Raw genomic sequence first — 21,194 nt, forward strand, 5'->3', positions numbered from 1 at the left:
CAAATAGTGAGAAAGTTAAGAAAATCATTAGGTCACTTCCAAAAGAATGGAGACCTAAAAGAACCGCTATTGAAGAGGCCAAAGATTTAAATACTTTACCTCTTGATGATTTAATTGGTTCTCTTATTTCGTATGAAGAGGATTTAGCTGCAGAAAAAGGACATGAGGAGAAGAAGAAAAGCATTGCTCTCAAAGCTTCAAAATATGAGAGTGATGGGGAGAGTGAATCGGATGATGAAGAGCTAGCCATGCTAGCAAGGAGGTTCAGAAAATTCTTCAAGAAAACCGGAGGGCGAAGAAATTTCAGAAACTTCAAGAACTATAGGGAGAAGAATGAGGCAATTACTTGCTATGAATGCAAGAAGCCTGGACATATAAGATCGGAATGCCCACTTATCAACAAACTCAAGAAGAAAGCAATTGTTGCAACTTGGGATGATAGTGAGGAAGAATCAAATGATGAAGAAGGATCGCAAGAAGTATCAAACCTAGCACTCATGGCAATAGGAGGGGATGATGATCTCAATGAGGTAAGTGATCCTACCTATGATGAATTATATGATGCTTTTCAAGATTTGCATATTGAGTTGATGAAAATTGGTAAAAAGAATGTATGTCTTAAAAAGGAAATGGCAAAGCTTAAAAATGAAAATGAATCTCTAAATGCAAGAACTGTATGCCTAGAAGTAGGAAACAAAACATTGCATGATGAAATTGCATTATCAAATAAGAAACCTAGCATCTTACATGAGCATTTGAAATCACACATAGATGAGTTGAAAAATGAGAACGAATTGCTCAAGAAAAAGAATAATGAGTTGAATGAAATTGTTTTGAAATTTACAAATGGGCAAAAGATGTTGGATAATATGCTTAACTCACAAAAATGTGTTTTTGATAAAGGAGGACTTGGATATAAGCCTAACTTGAAGCAAAAGTATTATAAGAATTATTTTGTTAACGCTACCTCCACAAATGATCATAAGATTGTATGTCATTATTGTAATCAAAATGGTCACATGAAATTTAGATGTCCCGTGAAAAGGAATGCATATTATGGTGTCAAATGCATTTGGGTTCCAAAAGGAACCGTTGCTAACTCTCAAGGACCCAAAAAGCTTTGGGTACCTAAAACTTGAGACTTTTTCTTGTAGGGCTTGAAGAAGAAGAAGAATAAATGGTACTTGGACAGCGGTTGTTCAAGGCACATGATCGGAAACTATGGATGGTTTTCAAGCTTCACCAAAATTGAAAATGGTGGAGACGTATCTTTTGGAGACAACTCAAAAGGAAAAATTCTTGGAATTGGAAATGTTGGTAAAGTCTCTTCAACTCTAATTGAGAATGTATGTTTGGTTGAAAACTTGAAACACAACTTAATTAGCATTAGTCAATTATGTGACAAAGGTTATAAAGTTATATTTGATAAACTTAGTTGTGTTATTGAGAACTCATGTGATGACAAAACCCTATTTGTTGGAAATAGATGTGGTAATGTTTATATCATTGACATAGAATGTGCATCTACTCTTGATAAATGTTTTTCGGCATTGCATGATGATTGTTGGTTATGGCATAGAAGGTTAGGACATGCAAGTATGGATTTGATTTCAAAAATTTCGAAAGATGATTTAGTTAAAGGTCTTCCGAAAATTGGTTTTCAAAAGGATAAGATTTGTGAAGCTTGTCAATTTGGAAAACAAATTAAAACTTCTTTCAAGAGTAAAAATCATATTTCTACTTCAAAACCACTTGAACTTCTTCACATAGATCTTTTTGGGCCATCTAGATATGCAAGTCTAAATGGCAAATATTATGCATTTGTGATAGTGGATGATTATTCTAGATATACATGGGTATTATTCTTAGCCAATAAGGATGATGCTCTTGATGCTTTTAAAGTGCTTTGTAAGAAATTACAAAATGAAAAAGGGCATGGTATTGTATGCATTAGGAGTGATCATGGAGGAGAATTTGAAAATCATGCATTTGAGATTTTTTGCAATAATCTAGGCATTGAGCATCAATTTTCATCTCCTAGAACTCCACAACAAAATGGAGTTGTTGAAAGAAAGAATAGGTCTATTCAAGAAATGGCTAGGACCATGTTAAATGAAAATGCTTTACCAAAATATTTTTGGGCCGAAGCTGTCAACACCGCTTGTTATGTTTTAAATCGGGTGTTGATTAGACCTAATCTTAATAAAACTCCATATGAGCTTTGGAAAGATAGAAAACCCAACATTGGCTATTTTAAAGTTTTTGGATGCAAATGTTTTGTTTTGAACACAAAAGATAATCTTGGTAGGTTTGATCCAAAATCCGATGTTGGTATTTTTCTTGGTTATTCAAATTCAAGCAAAGCTTATAGAGTCTATAACAAAAGAACTTTAGTTGTGGAAGAATCTATGCATGTCACATTTGATGAATCTAACCCTTCCTCTACGGAGAAAGTCGTTGTTGATGATAATGCAGAAGAAGAACAACCAGAAGAAACATCAAATGACAACCAAGAAGACGCACCACATGGAATACAAGAGGAACATCATGAAGAACCACATGTGGAGCAAAATGAAGGTACTTCTCAAACACTCCCCAAGGAGTAGAGGTATGTCTCTTCTCACCTTAAAGATGTAATTTTAGGAGATCCCTCACGAGGAATTACAACTAGATCATCACTTAGAAATACTTGTGAGCATAATGCATTCATCTCTCAAATTGAACCAAAATCCTTTGAGGATGCAGAAAATGATGAATCTTGGATTATGGCAATGCAAGAGGAGTTAAATCAATTTGAAAGAAACAATGTGTGGGAATTAGTTCCTAAACCTGAACATCAATCTATAATAGGTACTAAATGGGTGTTTAGAAATAAGATGGATGAATCCGGTGTGGTTGTAAGAAACAAAGCTAGATTAGTGGCTCAAGGTTACAACCAAGAGGAAGGAATTGATTTTGATGAAACCTTTGCACCTGTAGCAAGGTTAGAATCCATTAGGATGTTGTTAGCATATGCATGTCATAAGGATTTTATTTTATATCAAATGGATGTCAAGAGTGCCTTCTTAAATGGATATATTTTAGAGGAAGTTTATGTGAAACAACCTCCTGGTTTTGAAAATGAAAAATTTCCAAATCATGTGTATAAGTTGCTCAAAGCCTTGTATGGATTAAAACAAGCACCTAGAGCATGGTATGATAGACTTAAAAATTTCTTGCTTGAAAATGACTTCTTTATGGGTAAAACGGATACTACCCTATTTGTTAAGCATAAGAACCAAGACATACTTATTGTTCAAATTTATGTTGATGATATCATTTTTGGTTCTACTAATGAGTTGTTGTGTAAAGAATTTTCATCGTGTATGAGCAAAGAATTTGAGATGAGTATGATGGGAGAGTTGAAATACTTCCTTGGACTTCAAATCAAACAAAATGAGGAAGGAATTTTCATAAATCAAGCCAAGAACGTAAAGGATCTACTCAAACGATTCGGCATTGATGATTCAAAGACCAAGAATACACCAATGAGCACAACAACCAAGTTGGACAAAGATGAAAAAGGTAAAGAAGTGGATATCAAAATGTATCGAGGTATGATCGGATCTCTACTTTATTTGACTGCAAGTAGACCCGATATCATGTTTAGTGTATGTTTGTGTGCAAGATTTCAGTCTTGTCCCAAGGAATCTCATTTGCTCGCTGTTAAAAGAATTTTCCTTTATTTGAGTGGAACCATAGATATTGGCCTTTGGTATCCTAGGGGAACTCATATAGATTTAACATGTTTTTCGGATGCGGATTTTGCTGGTTATAAAGTGGATAGGAAGAGCACTAGTGGAACTTGCTATATTCTAGGACACTCTCTTGTTTCATGGTTTAGCAAGAAACAAAATTCTGTCGAACTGTCAACTACCGAGGCTGAATATATAGCTGCCGGAAGTTGTTGTGCACAAGCTCTTTGGATGAAACAAACACTTAGAGATTATGGCATTAATCTTGAACAAATTCGTATTAAGTGTGATAATACTAGTGCTATAAACCTTTCAAATAATCCCATTCAACACTCTCGAACCAAGCATATAGAAATAAGACATCATTTCTTGAGAGATCAGGTTCAAAAGGGGGATATTGCATTAGAGTTTATTTCCACGGAAAAACAACTTGCCGATATTTTCACAAAACCCTTTTGCGAAGAACAATTTTCAAAAATTCGGCATGAACTTGGGATGATGAAATTTTTGCATTAACATCTCTATTCATGCTATTGAGTGTACTGAATTGATTGATTACTATTTATAAAATGCTTGAGCTTGGTAGACAAATGATGAATTTGCATTGATAACTCTTGATTATATGAATTGATTGGTTGAAAACATGTTCATGAATCATGCATTAAATTGGCTCATAAAATATTTTCAGATCAATTAAATAATCTTGGAATATATTATTTGCTAGCCAAAAATTAAATCAAATGTGCGAAATTGCAGATAAAATAAACGGTTAGCCGTTTCCTATAAACGGATCACCGTTTAATTCCAGAAACTAGATTTTGTGTCTGTCTATTTACCCTTTCACCGTTTGCCACAATCGGTGAACCGTTTTTCAACAGAGAATCCTCTTACAAGTTACTCCTTAGCCGTTAAGCACTTAGGCTTTCACCGTTTCCCGTTCTTCAGCCGCTGGAAGTTACCCTTTAACCGTTTCAATAAACGGTTAACCGTTTTCGCAAAGTATAAAAACTGTTCAAAGGTTTTCTTCTCCTTCTCCAGTTACCCTCTCACCGTTTCCTCCATTGTTGCGCAGCCGAATGTCTCTTTGTCCTCAAATCCTCATTTTTCTTGCTTTCCGTGCCAAATCAAACCCTCAAAATCATTTCTTATCACCTTTAGAACATTTCTACCGATTCAAAACTTCAAATCGAGCCCAAAATTCAAAAATCCCAAATCTAAACCCTAACTGTCGCGGGTCGGGTTTCTTCGTTCTTAATCCGATTTCCACCTTTCTTCAACCAAATTGAACATCCTCTACTCTTTCTTAAACCTTTTATCGGTTTACTTTCGTCCCATTACGTGTTGCCATGGCTGAACCCCCTCGGAGAAATCTCAGGCGTAAATTCGTGCCTCCAAGGAATCCTATACCACCTCGGGGAGTCTCTGAATTTGCAAGGATTCACTTCCCCACACCTTCTTTGGCCAAGAGGTTCGAAGAACGCTTCGATGGTCGAAAGGTACTTGAATCCTTCTTTGTTGACATTGATGATTTTTGTAATTTGGTTGTATGTGGTTGAAGTATTCGGGATATGCTTCAGCCTTGGGAGTCTGGCATTGATTTTGATGACCGAGTTTATCCAAACTTAGTGCGAGTCTTTTATTCGAACATGGAAATCTCTGATACTCGCCCAAATAGGATAGTCACTCAAGTCAGCCGTGTACCCATAGAATTTGATGATGCGGACTTAGCTGACTTTCTAGGTATCCCTTGTGAGGGGCTTGACATTTACACCTCTAGGAAAACCCTCTCCTTTGATACCTTTTCTCATACTCATAGAGACTTATCGGATGAGATTTGTATGCTTCCATTTCGGTCTCAACTTTTACCTCTCCAAGTTCGTATTCTTTACTCTATTTTACAGCACATAGTGACTCCTAGGAAGGGTCACTCGGATGAGGTTACGAGATTGGACGTTGCCCTATTGGATAGCCTTCTTACAGACCGTCCCATTAACCTCGGGTATATTATTGTGCGACATATGTTAAGTACTCCAGTGGTCAACCACCGCTTGCTTCCTTATGGCAGTATCATCACTAAGATACTGCGACGCTTTAAGGTTCCACTTCTTGATACTGGTCACATGGAGACTAGACGGATTGGTCCCGAGGCCATGACTAGTATCAGTTTCTCTAGGAAGAATGGAGAGTGGATAAAGACAAGCAACGCCAAAAACCGGGATACCTTGATTGCTCCAGAGGACGATCGGATGCTCAATGATATCTATCGTCCCGATCAGCTTCCTGACTTTAGACTAGGCGCTCATCCTCATCCTCCGTGTCGCCGTTTTGTTCCGAGGCCTCCAGCTGACTCAGACTCTTAGGAGCGTGCGATGGATGCTGACATTCCCTCCTCTTCCGAGCCGCCTCCTGCCCCTGAGCCTTTTGTTGCTCCCGAGTAGCCATCTGACTCTATGCCTCCTCCAGCTCCAGTTCAGCCCTCTGCTTCAGACACGGTGCAGCAGCTGATTACTGATGTTCAGCGGATTTCGGAGCGCCAGCAGCTGATTCTTGATCGGTTGGACTCTGTTTCCCGTGATCACCAGCAGCTCCGCTCTGACTTTCAGACCTTCCAGCAGCAGTGCCTTGATCAGCAGCTTGAGCTTATCGCTGGACAGCGCACTCTTCTCAGTTACTTCGGCTATGATCCGGGGAGCACATCTTCTCCGCCTCTGTAGTTTCTGAGTTCTGTTTTCGCACATACATTTTCCATTTTGATTGTTAGCATTTTCATACTTCTTTTATGGATTTTGATGCATATGTTTATGATGTTCTTGATGATTAGATGATTGATGATTTGTGATTGACTGATTGTTGGATATTGTAGAATTGGTTTATTTGTGGATATTGGAGTGTTGGTCTGTTTGTGAATATTGAAGTGTTATTTTGTTTTGTTCATGGAGTTGTTGGCTTGTTGAAAGAAGAAGTTGATGTTAATCTATTTTTGGAAGTGTTTTATCTCATTTTGTATTACTGGTTTTGATCATTTTTAAGGGGAAACTCTGCCAAAATTTTCGCTCGCCAAAGCTGGGCCACTTCTTTAATGGATTTGCGTATTTCTTATTTCCTCTTTTCTTTTTGATGATGAAGGGGGAGATAATTATGGTTTTTAAGATGTTTTTTAAATGGGGAGATTTAAAGCAAAAATCCTTTTATTCACTTTTCTCAATTTGGCCATACATGTAGGGGGAGCACATATTAAGGGGGAGCTAAACATTGAATGAAATTTGTCATCATCAAAAAGGGGGAGATTGTTAACATAAATATGTTAATGATATTGATTTTGATGATAACAAATTTTATATGGTTTTTGACAAAAATATTGGAGCTATTTCTTAATAAACGAAAGCCCTTTTAATCATTGCCTTATTTCTTCATAAAAGATGGATTTTCAAATTAGAAAGAGATTCTCTACAAAAACTCGTTTAAAATTGCAATTCTGGTTATAAACGGTGAACCGTTTATTTAAAACGGTTAACCGATTAAAGGCAGAGAGCAACACATTTCCTAAACCTCTAACCGTTTATGAAAAACGGAAAACACAAAAGATGGGGAGGTTACTGGAAATTAACGGTAAACCGTTTTCTTTTAAACGGTTAATCGATTATCACCAGAGAGCAACATATTGCCTAAGCTCCAGCCGTTTATGTTTAACGGAAAACACCCAAGATGGGAAGGCTACTGGAAACTAACAGTAAACCGTTTATTTTAAACGGTTAACCGATAACGTCCAGAATTGAAGGTTGTCCTCCTCTGGCATTGATTAACAAAATCTGATAAGGCTAAATTGTTGTGCAGGTTACTGGAGCCAAACGGCAAACCGTTTATTTTAAACGGTCAACCGATAATACCCAGAGAAGCCACTTTATGCAATCCCTTAACCGCTAAATAAAAACGGATTAACTAATGTTCATTTTGCAGGTTACTGGAGACAACCGGCTAACCGATTATTGAAAACGGTTAACCGATAATATCCAGAAACATTACTTCATGCAAGTCCTTAACCGTGTAGTGTAAACGGATAACAAATGCTCTTCTTGCAGGTCTCTGGAAGTTAACGGCGAAAGGGCAATCCTAAACGGCAAACCGTTTATTTGAAATCTGGCCCAACGGTAACTTTGACCAACCGAAACGGTTAACCGTTAATGGTTAACGGCGAACCGTTTTCTGTCCGACAGTTTGTAACGGCTAGATTTTCAGATCCAAGTATAAATAAGCTCATTCAAATTCAAAGAAGGTTGATCACAACACAACCATTTGAGCTAATATTCGAGAATACAATTTTCATAGAGCTTAGAACACATTCTTGCTTCATCTATTCACATATTAAGCATCATTGTGTAATCTTATATATTGTGAGAGGCAAAACAGTTTGTAATCTTTTACGTTGAGTGATTGTAAGTGTTGGGATACACTTGGGTTAAGAGAGTGGGGATAATCTCTTGTTGTAAAGGTCCATTGACACCTTGGAAGTCAAGTGTAAGCATTTGAAGCCTTGGAGGCTTGCTTAGTGGAATCCTCAAGCCCGGAAAGCTTGGAGCCGTGGACGTAGGCGAGGTTGGCCGAACCACGTAAAAATCTCGGTGTTTGAATCCCTCTTCCCTTATCTTTTTATATTGTGATCATCTTAATTGTCATTGCTTTGAATTTGATTTATAATTGCATTAAGATTTTCTTTAATAAACTGAATAATTTTTAGAATCCCAATTCACCCCCCCTCTTGGGTTGCATACTTGTATTTCAGAAACCAAATCTAAATGGTTCAGTTAGTCTAAAAGTAGGAAATACCTTTGAATCTGTTGCATTATTAAGAGAGGTTATGGTGAAATATGCAATCCAAGAGGGTTTTGAGTTAAATAGGATTAAAAATGATGGGGTTAGGTATACTTGTTGTTGTGTTAATCCAAAATGCACTTGGAAACTTCATGCTTCATCGATGGTTGATGGGATAACTTTTAAAATTAGGTATATTAAAGGGAAACATGATTGCCAGATTAAATCAGTTAACAAAAATGCAACAGCACCTTGGATGGCTAAAGTTTGTGCTGGACTTATTCAAACTAACCCAGGATTTGGTGTAAATGTCATAAGAAGTGAGTTAAAAGATAAACATGGGATTGAATGTGACAAACAAAAACTATACAGGGCAAAAAAAATTGCATTAAAAAACCTAGGTGCTGACCACATTGCTTGCTATGGAAAGCTTTTGAAATATGCTCACATTCTAATGAAAATGAATAGAGGTGCTTGTGTTAAAGTAAAGGTTGATAGGCCATTGTCAAATAGCCCAGTTTTTCAAAGGTTTTTTTTTGTCATTTCCTGCACTTAAAGTGGGGTACCTAACTGTAGAGCTGGCAAAATTTGACACGACCCGATTACCCGACACGAACACGACATAAATAAATGGGTATGGGTCGTCAAATTTAACACGATTATTAAATGGGTCGGGTCCAGGTCAACACGATTTTTTTACGTGTCGGGTTTGGGTTAAAATTCTTGACCTATTTACCCGATCAATGACCCGATTATATTTTCTATTTTAAAATAATTTACACATTCTTATAATTAATACTCAAATATTAGAGACGATTTTCTTTTTTTTTTATTCTTTAAAAGCGTGAATATAAACACAATGTTTTATTTATAAAATTTTACATACATTTAGAGCTTCAATAGTATAAATGTGTAAAAATTGATAGACATGTATATTTTATAATATTGATATATAATATATATATATATATATATATATATAATTAAAACCTCAATAGTGTACATGTGTGATATATTGGTAGATATGTATATTTTATAATATCGATAAATTATGTATGTATGTATGTATGTATTTATGTACATACGTATGTATGATAGTGTGTAAATATTTGATGTAACTTTTGTTCAATATATAGATATTAAACAGATTATTGGGTAACCCAATTATTTTTTCGTGTCGGGTTTGGGTCTCAATATTTTGACACGATTATTAAATGGGTCGGGTTTGGGTCGACCTAAATTTGACACGACACGAAGCTGACACGACACGAACACGACCCGATTACCCGTTTTGCCAGCTCTACCTAACTGGGTGTAGACCTTTCATAGGATTGGATGGGTGTCACTTGAAGGGGCCATACAGGGGAGTATTGTTATCTGCTGTTGCATTAGATGCTGATAGTGGAATTTTTCCACTGGCTTTTTGCATATGTGAGGTAGAGAACTATGATAGTTGGGGTTATTTTTTATCTTTGCTGTATGAATTCATTGGGACTGATGATCATAGGCCTGTAACTATTATTAGTGATATACACAACTATTGTGGACTATACTTCAACCTCAAAATGAAGAACTTATCAATGTTAACAAGGAGTAGGATAGTACAATTTCACCTTGGGTTGACATTTAATTCTCCATTATAGAATTTAAAAGACAATTAACTATTTTTTGTGTTTAAATTTCAATTTACCTTAGTATTGTTAAGGTATTTGTTAGTTTGAATTTAATTGACTTTCATACTTTTAATTTCATTTTTAGACCGAATGTTATTGTGATTTTTTTAATATTATATTCAATACATATGTTATTTAGTTTAACAATTATTATATTTTTATAGATGTGATGAAATTATATGGATAGCAAATTACATTTTCATGTATAATTCACTCAAATTGATAAATAGGTTATTAGATTGAAAAAACAAATGTCCAAGGTTAAAATTGTACTTTAAATCACTAATTTGATTATAGGGGTATACCTGTCTTTTATGTTTAACTTAACATTTTCACTAATTTTTTCAACGGAAGAATTGGGTTAAGGGCTTGAATGACATAAATTTAAACTTGAAAGGATTTAATTGATTCATTTAGCAAACTTCTGGTCTCTGAATTTTTTCCTAGAAATAATGAGGACTCAATTAAAAATTACCCTTAAATTTTTTATAAAAGTAGTCAGATTTCAGAGGACTTCAGGAAAATAACTTGGCAAAGCTTTAGCAGTTTTGACAGAACCATTCATCCCAAAATGTTGAAGAAATGGGAGATGACCCAACAATCTCTGTTTAAATTTAAACTATAAAATGCCTCCTTACATGTAATGTGAATTTGATGAATAGACTTTTCATGCGGTACTAATTAAACACATACAAACATAAAAGGATCTAAATACTATCCAAACTCACCACTGGTAAAACACAAAACTGCTTGCTCACTATAGAATGAATAGCCATGAATTGTTTTAACTCCAGTAAACTTTTCAAGATCATTGAAAAAGTTCAATTATTCACCCTCTGCACCAAATGAATGGAAGGTTGAGGAGTGACAAAAGGTCGCTCCATGTCAACTAGTGCGACCACCGTCTTTTTTGCTTCATTCTTGAACCCATCTAATGCAATACTTGTAGTGGCCACAACCTTGAATTTCGAAACATTCAAGAATTGTGATCAAAGTTATATAAAAGGAAAAGAACAAGAGAAAAGTCATTAAAGAGTCAAACTTTCTAATGTGCTATTTAGAAATTTACAAGCACAAGAACAAACATTAAAAACACATTAAACTCACCTCACCAGTTGTAATGTTTTGTAGAAACTTGAAATTCGCTTGAACCCGTGCTTTCATACACTTGTGAATCTGCTGTGCGCCTGTGCCAGAGCATTTCGCAGAGCTATTTTGCCTAACTTGCTCTGGTGAGCATCAGTCAACATGGACTTGCGACCTTCACTGTTTGCCCTTGATGCAGGTGACACGACCTGACCCGACCCAACCCATCCATGGAATCTGAGGCGGATCATATGAAAACTCATTGTATTACTTATTTCATGCCTATTTCTAAAGCTTATAACATAAATTGACTCTAATATTTTATAATAAATAGAAATATAATATTAAAATAAATGTAATAATATCTACATTTTAAAAAAATTTCCATGTTTAAAAAATATTTTAGTATTTTATAATCTATTAGATATATTTTATTTTATTAAAGTAAATTTTATGATAAATCGAATCATAATATTAAAATATATTTATTAAAAATTTAAATTATTTTGCATATTATGTAAAATAGCAATTTTAACAATATTAGTTTGTGAGCATGTTTTTAATTGTAGAGTGTATTTAATGCAAATATTTATTTAAAATCTCAACAATAAATAAAAATATATTATTAAGATAAATACAATAATTACATATTAAAATTTATTAAAATATTAAAATATTGTTAGTCTATTATTGCATAGATTACATTATTTATATAGTATTTGTATTTACTAAAAATTTTAAAGTCGATTTTTTAGAATAATAGAGGCAACGGGTATAATGGTCCAAAGGGGGGTCTTGGTGTCCCTCTTTGAAAACTTGGGGGTGTTGGTGACCATTTTCTCAAACTTTGGGGGTGTAGATTTCCTTTTTCCTATATATAATAGGTGAGGTTTCATAAGAATTTTAAAGGAGTGTTAGGAGGGCTTCACTCTTCAAATAATTGTCTTAAGCCTTATATAAACAAATTTGATTTGTCTCTCCTATTCTTTTTTCATACACTTTGGATTGAGTAAGTGAAATTAACATTTCATACTCTTTTTTTTATGAGGCAAGGGGATGGACAAAATAAAATTAGTTTTTTTATTATTATCCCTAGAATTTAAATTTGGTTGATTAGTCAAGTAATTAAGGTTGTCTGAATTGAGAGTGATTCAGTCAAGTCCTTGGAGTCAAAAGATAATTACATAATAAAAAGGTCATATCCCTTAACTTCTCATTTTCAGAAACTATGGCGGCTATTTTGGTGGTTGAATTAACTCATGATAAAGGCTGGTATTTTCTTTAGCTGGAATATAATTCATGCTGATATCACTTCTCTTTACCATCCCTAAGCTTGTTCCTCCTTGATATTTGCGTAATCACTGGGTATATTGTTTTCAACTAGTGAGCAAGATGCATTTTAAAATCATTCATGGACTGTTGATCTAATTTTGGCTTAGAGCGCTCCTCCTATTTGGTGGGATACAATCTCCTGATTCGATTAAGAAATTTCCTTCTAATTAAGCGAATAGATTTCTTTATTATCATTTTGCATAAGTTTGTTTATTGGCATCTTCTCTTGTATAATTTTTCTTTTAGCTTTTGTTTTCACCAATTTAGTGCTTGTGTTTTGTTAAGGGTCTAGTGTTTAGAATTTTGGGTTCCCACTCAAGATCTCCGCTAGCAAAATGTCAACAATAAGTAGAAAAATAAAATAGAGAATACACAATTACACAACAAAGATTTAGGTGAAAAACTCTTTTATGAAAAGAAAAACCACGATCACCAAAGATGATGAGATAAAAATTTTATTATATGAAAAATTGTAATAACCACACTTCAAAATATTTTATCTCACACACACACCCCAATTATACTCCAATCTTTCCACACACTTTGTGCACTCTCTTTCTGTAGCTGTCTAATAATTCATTTTCGTCTCTTATCTTTGCACTTCGGTGAGTTCTCAACTTATTGATGTGGGACTTTTCTCATTGTTAAAGAAAATGGATCAAAATGTGAATGATCAAACCTTGCAAGCACCAAATCGGCTTGATAACTTGTGAAAGAGAAAATGAAGTTGTTTGTTTCTTAGGAAAATATTTTTCAGAGAAAAGATCACTTTATTTCTTATTGATTTTACTTAAACATAAACAACAGAATCAACTCAACTTATATACATGCACAAGATTGCAGCTTAAGCTAATTACATTTTGTTATACACACATACGAAATGACTCATAATAATCTTGTGCTGATCTGGCAACTTGCTTAACTAACTCTGATGAGCTGGCATTGCTGAAACATTTGACTGACTGAGATTGAAGCTTCTTCTCCTTCTTACTCCTACTCTCTGTGAGCTCAGCATACTGGACTTCCTTAACAGCCCCCCTCAAACTCAAGGGGCAAGGCTGCACATTGAGTTTTGATCTCAGATAGTTAAAATGAACAAAAGAGAGGGGTTTTGTCATGATATCAGCAATCTGTTCTTCACTGGGAATGTATTGAATTTTTAACTCCCCTGCAATCACTTTGTTTCTGATAAAGTGTAAGTCAAGCTCGATGTGTTTAGTTCTAGAATGGCAAACAGGGTTATGGGCCAGCTCAGTGGCACTGGTGTTGTCACACCAGATAGTGGGTATCTCTGAACAACACAAACCAATTTCAGAAAACAAAGATTGTAACCAGCTGATCTCTGCACTAGCTGAAGCTAAGGCCCTGTACTCACTCTCAGCACTAGATCTAGCAATGACTAATTGCTTCTTGGATGACCATGAAATCAAATTATCACCTAAATAGATGCAATAAGGTCCAACAAATTTTCGATCATCTAAATCACAAGCCCAGTCTGCATAAGTGAATCCAGTAATCTTCATTTCTCCATTTTGAGCAAACTTAAGTCCATAATCTTGAGTAGACTTTAAGTATCTAAGCACTCTCTTATATGCTATAAGATGTTGCATTGTAGGACTTGAAACATGCTGGCTTAACTTGTTTACAGCAAAGGCAATCTCTGGCCTTGTTAAAACCAGATACTGCATTCCTCCTACAATACTCCTATAATGTGTAGCATCAACAATATATTGGTCTAGATGTCCTTAAGCTTCTTTCTGCAGCTTAATTCCAGTACTAATAGGTGTGACAATATCTTTACATTCAAGCAACTGAACCTTAGTTAGTAAATCTCTTATGTATTTCCTTTGAGACAGATAAATGCAATCTGCACCATATAAGACTTCTATGCCCAGAAAATAGAAGAGAGTACCCAAATCCTTTAGTGCAAAAACTGCATTAAACTTGGCAATGAAAGATTCTAGTTCTGCACTATTTGGACCTGTAATTAAGATATCATCAACATAAATCAATACCAATATCATGTAAGAGCTAGTTTTCTTGATAAACAGAGATGTGTCAGCTTTTGAGTTTTTAAAGTCCCACTGTAACAAACACCCTTTTAACTTTTCATACCAAGCTCGTGGAGCTTGCTTGAGACCATAAAGTGAGTTATGGAGTTTACACACAAAGTTTGGCTTTTGACTGTCAACAAACCCTGCTGGTTGATCCATAAAAACTTCTTCTGTTAACTCCTCATTAAAAAAAGCATTATTAACATCTACTTGCCTGATTTGCCACTGATTCATAATAGCCTACCACTGGACTGAAAGTTTCAAAGTAATTTACCCCTGCAATTTGTTGAAATCCCTTAGCAACTAATCTAGCCTTGTACTTGGCCAGACTTCCATCTGAGTTATGCTTAACTCGATATACCCACTTGTTTCCAACAATCTTTTAACCATCTGATCTTGGAACTAAGGACCATGTATTGTTCTTGAGCAGAGCACTATATTCTTCCTCCATAGCTTCAAACCATTTAGGATTTTGCATAGCTTCTTCTATAGATTCTGGCTCTTTATGAACAAGAGCTACATTGTAGAGCTTAGGTTTAAAAATGCCAATCTTACTCCTAGTGGTCATAGGATGTGTGTTTAAAGAAGTATTGAATTGTTGTGTGTTTTCTGGAGCTGATGTGTTTTGATCAGTTTCTGGTGATGTTTGAAAAATGGGAGGTCTGTTGGTGGTGATTGGCTGAATTGGTAAGGAAGTATGAAGCTCTGTATTAGGCTCTTATTAGTGATTGGTGATGTGCTTGTTTGTGACAATGGATGAGAATTGTTGTTATGATCAGGAGGAACTGAATGATGAGAACTGCTGTTGGTGGAACTTGCAGAGATAGGATTATGAGTGCTATTATCATCTGAAGTTGAGAATAATGGCAAAGTGGATAGATGATACACTTGCTGAGGAGTGAAAGACAAGTTTTGACATGAGTTTGACTTATTAGAAGCAAAAACAGAATCTGAGGAATAAGGAAAAAAGGACTCATCAAAGATAACAAGTCTTGCTATATAAACCTGACCAGATGGATGCAAACACTTGTATCCTTTATGAGAAGGGTTGTAACCAATGAAGACACATTTGCTAGAATGATAACCAAACTTATGCTTGTTATAATCTCTTAAATATGGATAGCATGCACAACCAAAACATTTAAGCATTTTGTAGTCTGGTTTATGTTTGAACAACTTTTCATATGGAGTAAGGAACTTCAGAGTTGCAGAAGGCAACCTGTTAATATGGTAAACTGTTGTTTGGAAAGCTTCCCACCAAAAGTTTAAGGGTAATTTAGCTTGAGCTAGAAGTGTGAGTCCTAACTCAACAACATGCCTATGTTTCCTCTCAACTACCCCATTTTGGTGATGTGTGTAGGGACATGAGTGTCTGAATATGATTCCATTTTGATTCAGAAAATCAGTAAATGCTCTATACTCTCCCCCTAGTCAGATTGCAGCATTTTAATAGGACATTGAAATTATTTTTCAGCTTGCAATCTAAACAACTTGAAAACTTGTAGGGCTTCTGATTTCAATTTTAATGGGCAAATCTAGGTGTATCTATTGAAGTCATCAACAAAGCTGATATAATAGACATAACCAGCTTTGGAAAAGATAGGTGAAAGGCCTCATAAATCAGTGTGAATTAGTTCAAGCACTTGAGAAGTTTTGGTTTCTGTGACATGGAAGTGCAATCTGTGTTTCCTAACTCAACAACATGCCTATGTTTCCTCTCAACTACCCCATTTTGGTGATGTGTGTAGGGACATGAGTGTCTGAATATGATTCCATTTTGATTCAGAAAATCAGTAAATGCTCTATACTCTCCCCCCTAGTCAGATTGCAGCATTTTAATAGGACATTGAAATTGTTTTTCAGCTTGCAATCTAAACAACTTGAAAACTTGTAGGGCTTCTGATTTCAATTTTAATGGATAAATCTAGGTGTATCTATTGAAGTCATCAACAAAGCTGATATAATAGACATAACCAGCTTTGGAAAAGATAGGTGAAGGGCCTCATAAATCAGTGTGAATTAGTTCAAGCACTTGAGAAGTTTTGGTTTCTGTGACATGGAAGTGCAATCTGTGACTTTTTCCCATTTGACAGGCCTCACATATTTGTTGTGCAGCTTGGTTAATAAGGGAAGATGAAAGATTAATAGTTTGATCATTCTTAAGCAAATGTATTAAAACATTATAATGAGGATGACCAAATCTTTTATGAAGAAGATCAACTTTATTGACCAATGAATTACAAGAGGAAACATCAGTTTGAAAACAAGCTTTAGAACTTGAGTATTTATTCTGAACATTATTTGCAACAGGAAAAGAAACATGACATGTTGATAAATAGATAGAGGCTGATTTGAAGAAACTTGACACACGAAGGAAGAGGGAGACTGTGATGATTTTAACAGCAACTTATACAATCCTTTCTTAGCAAAACCTTGCAGAAGTACTTGTCCCTTCAGTGAATCCTTTACATAACATACATTGCCAAAAAATTCAATGGAAAGATTATTATCAGTTGTCAATTTGGATATGCTTATTAAATTCTTAGTAATTGAAGGAACTAACAAGATATCCTTGAGTGCTATAGGTGTGTGTTTGTAGGCAGATTTGAAACTTTTATGATTAAAGTATGCATCACCAATATGAGTAATGACCAAACCTTGTCCATTGCCAATGGTCAGCTGGTCTGAGCCTTTGAATTCTTCTCTCACATGCATATTTGCCATGTTGTTAGTAATATGGTGTGTAGCTCCACTATCAAGATACCACCCTTCATCAGTTGAAGCTTCAACATTTGCAACATACGCTTCAGGCAGAGTAAATGCCTCTGATGGATTAGAAGAAGTAGGAGAATAGTTCATGAACTGATAGCTAGAATCTGAGACTTCATAAGGATCTTCAAATGATGATGGTTGATAAGGAAATGGCTCAAAATTAGCCAAATATGCAGTTTTTGATCCCATCATTTTTCCTCTCCCAAACTGTTTAGGTGAAGAAACATAGGCATCACCATACCTATACCAACATGCATTAATAGTATGTCCTTGCTTGTGACATATTTGACATATTGGTACTGGCTCACTTGATTCAGAAACATTTGAAGTATAAGATTTAGCAGGAGAGAACACATGCCTCATTTGTGGTGGCCTATGAGACTGCATGAACTGATTTCTTCCAAAACATGCAACATTTCCTCTACCAAAACCACTAGCAGTACTACTACCAGTTGGAAAACCTCTAGGATAAGAAGCAAAAAACATGCCTCGACCAAAAAATTGACCTCTGCCTCTAGATTGTCCATAGGTAGCATTACCATTACCATAAGCATTTCTCCTAGGAGCACCCCTCATATGTGAATAATTTGTATTCATCATACTATAATTTGCATTAAACATGGCCTGAGGGTTTTGATTTTGTTCCAGCCTAGCTTTATGTGTCAGTAAAAGTGCATATGCATCATCATAACTCATCTTATTGGTTGTAATTATTGAAGCCAGATCTAGATAACCAGATCCAAGTCCATTTAGTGTCCTTATCAGCAAATCCTTTTCAGTTATGTTATCTCCAGCACATGCAAGTTTATTAACTAGCATTTTCATTTTCGAACAGTAATCTTCAATAGACATTGACTCTTTTCTCAGAGTATCTAATTCATATCGAACTTGCATTATTTTTGCTTCAAATTGTACTCCAAATTGCTTTTCAATAGATCTCTATATATCAAAAGAAGTATCATAGTTAAGAACTGAGCTTAAGATACCTTCACTAATTGTTGAAAGAAGCCAGCTAAGTAGAGTTTGATCTTGAGCTCTCCAGTTGACATAAGCTGGATTTTCAATCCTTTCCACAGATCCATCAGCTTGTGACTAAGAAATATATTGTTTTGGAATATTTTGCTTCTCTGAGATTAATCCTTCAAGTTGGTTCTCTCTGATTGAAGTGATCACTTGTTTGCGCCAGAGAAGGAAGTTTGATCGATCAAGTTTTACTATTGTAGCAAAAGTAAATGAAGTTTGTGTGGAATGCATTTGATTGAAATTTAAACGATTTTGATTTATTGTACTGGAACTAGCCATGGATGGCTCTGATACCATGAAAGAGAAAATGAAGTTGTTTGTTTTTGAGGAAAATATTTTTCAGAGAAAAGATCACTTTATTTCTTATTGATTTTACTTAAACGTAAACAACAGAATCAACTCAACTTATATACATGCACAAGATTGCAGCTTAAGCTAATTACATTTGTTATACACGCATACGAAATGACTCATAACGATCTTAACAATCTTGTGCTGATCTGGCAACTTGCTTAACTAACTCTAATGAGCTGGCATTGCTGAAACGTCTGACTGACTGAGACTGAAGCTTCTTCTCCTTCTTACTCCTACTCTTTGTGAGCTCAGCATACTGGACTTCCTTAACAACTTGGAGTCTTGGACCAAGCTTGCCGACAATTTACCATGCCTTTTGTACAACATTTATTGCGTGTGAGGCACACTTTATTCCTCTTTAGTTTAGGGGAACGTCTTTGATGCTCTTGGAGCAATCCATTTAGTACTTGCCACGTGAGTATGCGTAATATTATGATTTATTGAAGAATACACGTGGTAAAGAAAGAAAAAGAGCAGTGCTTCAAGAGGGCGTAAGACTTTTCCTAGTTTAGACAGTATTTTGACCCTTTAAATAAAAATTCTCCCTCGTTCAACAAGAATCGTTTCTTTAATAAATATATATAGTTAGGCTTCATAAAGCACTTTAGTTAAAGTGTGAGATTCCAATTTGGGCCATTGGATCTATTGTCTTTCAAATAGAGACCTTTGCTAAGTAGCATTTTGAAATCAACTTCTTGTTTATCCATTCAAGTATTCGAACTATATTGCTAGTATACGATTGAAAATATTTAATTGGCAAAGTTAAAGAATGTTATACGATTGAAAATATTTAATGGGCACAGTTAAAGAATGAACTTACATTGGACAAATAGCTGCTAAACTACTTAGAACTGCTTCAAAATAACCATGGACACTTCTTGAGACATCCATCGAAGTTCTTCTTCAGGATCAGCCATCAAGAAGAACTATTTACACTGAATGCAATTTCAATATATGCACGGAAACATCATCATTTACTTCAAACAATCCGAGCACAAAAACAGATAAAAGTTGAACATTTTCAATTCCATGGGGATAACACAATGCATGCACATTTGTCAATAGATTTCAGCAATCAGTTTCTATTTGCAGCAAAGAAATTCTGTCAACCAACCTGGAAAAGAGCAAGGTTAATTGAAAACAGAAAACAAGAGGGCAAGCCCACAAGAGAACGTCAGAAAGATTCTGACGCACTGTATGACCACTTTTCAGAAACTCTTGTCCAAAACATCGCTTATATTCCATCGTCCATTTTTGTTTCAGGTTGCATATCCAACCATAAAATTAGTGTCAAAACATCCACACACATCCCAATGCCTTGCCCACTTTGACTCGCACAATAGCAAAAAGTCCAAGTGCAGATGTTCAAGGCCCTAAATAGTGGTCATTTGTGCACTAAAAAATCGAGAAGATTTTGCAGAACTGGCACTAAATGATAGGCTAACTTTTCTAGAGAGATGTTCAACCATGATGGATATTGGAGAAAGTTTTAAATTTTGGATCAAAGACTAAATAAACAAAGTAAAATACTAAAAGAAAATATTAAAAAAGCCTAAATAAACCTTGATTTGAAATTTAAACATTTGCAAGAAAGTTCCAATGGCATTACCCTGTTCCATGCCTAAACGTAAGCTTCAATCTTGTTGTAAACCTGGAGCATGTTAGATACAATTGTCTCCAGTCTTTCGTTCAAAACAAACTATCAGCTTGCTCCATCCATTAATTTCCGCACTTTTCTTCAATAAGATATCTGGAAATTATCAAAAGCTAAAAATTTACACGCGAATTTGTAGGAGTATCTCCAATTCATTAGCAATTATGTAGCTTGACATAGGCGAATAAACATTTCTTTGTCCATAAACGAACAATAGTCAACGCACGGTAATAAGAACATAAAGAAGATAGTTGACAATAGGAAAAGGACCTACTACCCCGTTCAGTGCTGCTTGCTCTGCCTCATTTCCTTTCTTCGAAGATCACCTTTTCGCCTATACTTCTCTGTGCTGTAATTATATCATAAAAAAATGAAACAGATTCTGAAATAAGTCTCGGAGATCTTTCAAGAAAGAACTCACCAAAAATTAGTACTGCTTAAACTAATAGACGATGGTCCAGGTATAGTGTTTAATTGCTTCAGCTGAAGCTTCTGTTGAGCATCATCTTTGACAATTCCTCTGAGCTCATTTCATTTCAACTTAAAACAATTACTCGACTCCCGAGTCAAATTACTGTCGTCATTATTGATAAACCTGATATTGCTTCCACTGACGTGCAATAGCGTGCCTTCACGGAAACTGGATTACATGGAAAGTTTGGTAAGGATTGAAGCCTCTGGCAATAGATAAAGTGGAACATTC

General features: G+C 35.3%; 1 long non-coding RNA gene across 1 annotated transcript; it reads right to left on the bottom strand.

Annotated features, from left to right (window-relative positions):
• Positions 1-8,841: 8,841 nt before the first annotated feature.
• Positions 8,842-10,074, bottom strand: LOC127901370 (uncharacterized). The gene is made up of 2 exons (XR_008053528.1): positions 9,848-10,074; positions 8,842-9,109 (listed from the first exon to the last, which is right to left on the bottom strand). It is a non-coding gene; the product is annotated as an uncharacterized LOC127901370 (long non-coding RNA).
• Positions 10,075-21,194: the final 11,120 nt, after the last annotated feature.

Source organism: Citrus sinensis, chromosome 3, assembly GCF_022201045.2.
Source record: "Citrus sinensis cultivar Valencia sweet orange chromosome 3, DVS_A1.0, whole genome shotgun sequence".
In the NCBI taxonomy this organism is placed as follows: domain Eukaryota; kingdom Viridiplantae; phylum Streptophyta; class Magnoliopsida; order Sapindales; family Rutaceae; genus Citrus; species Citrus sinensis.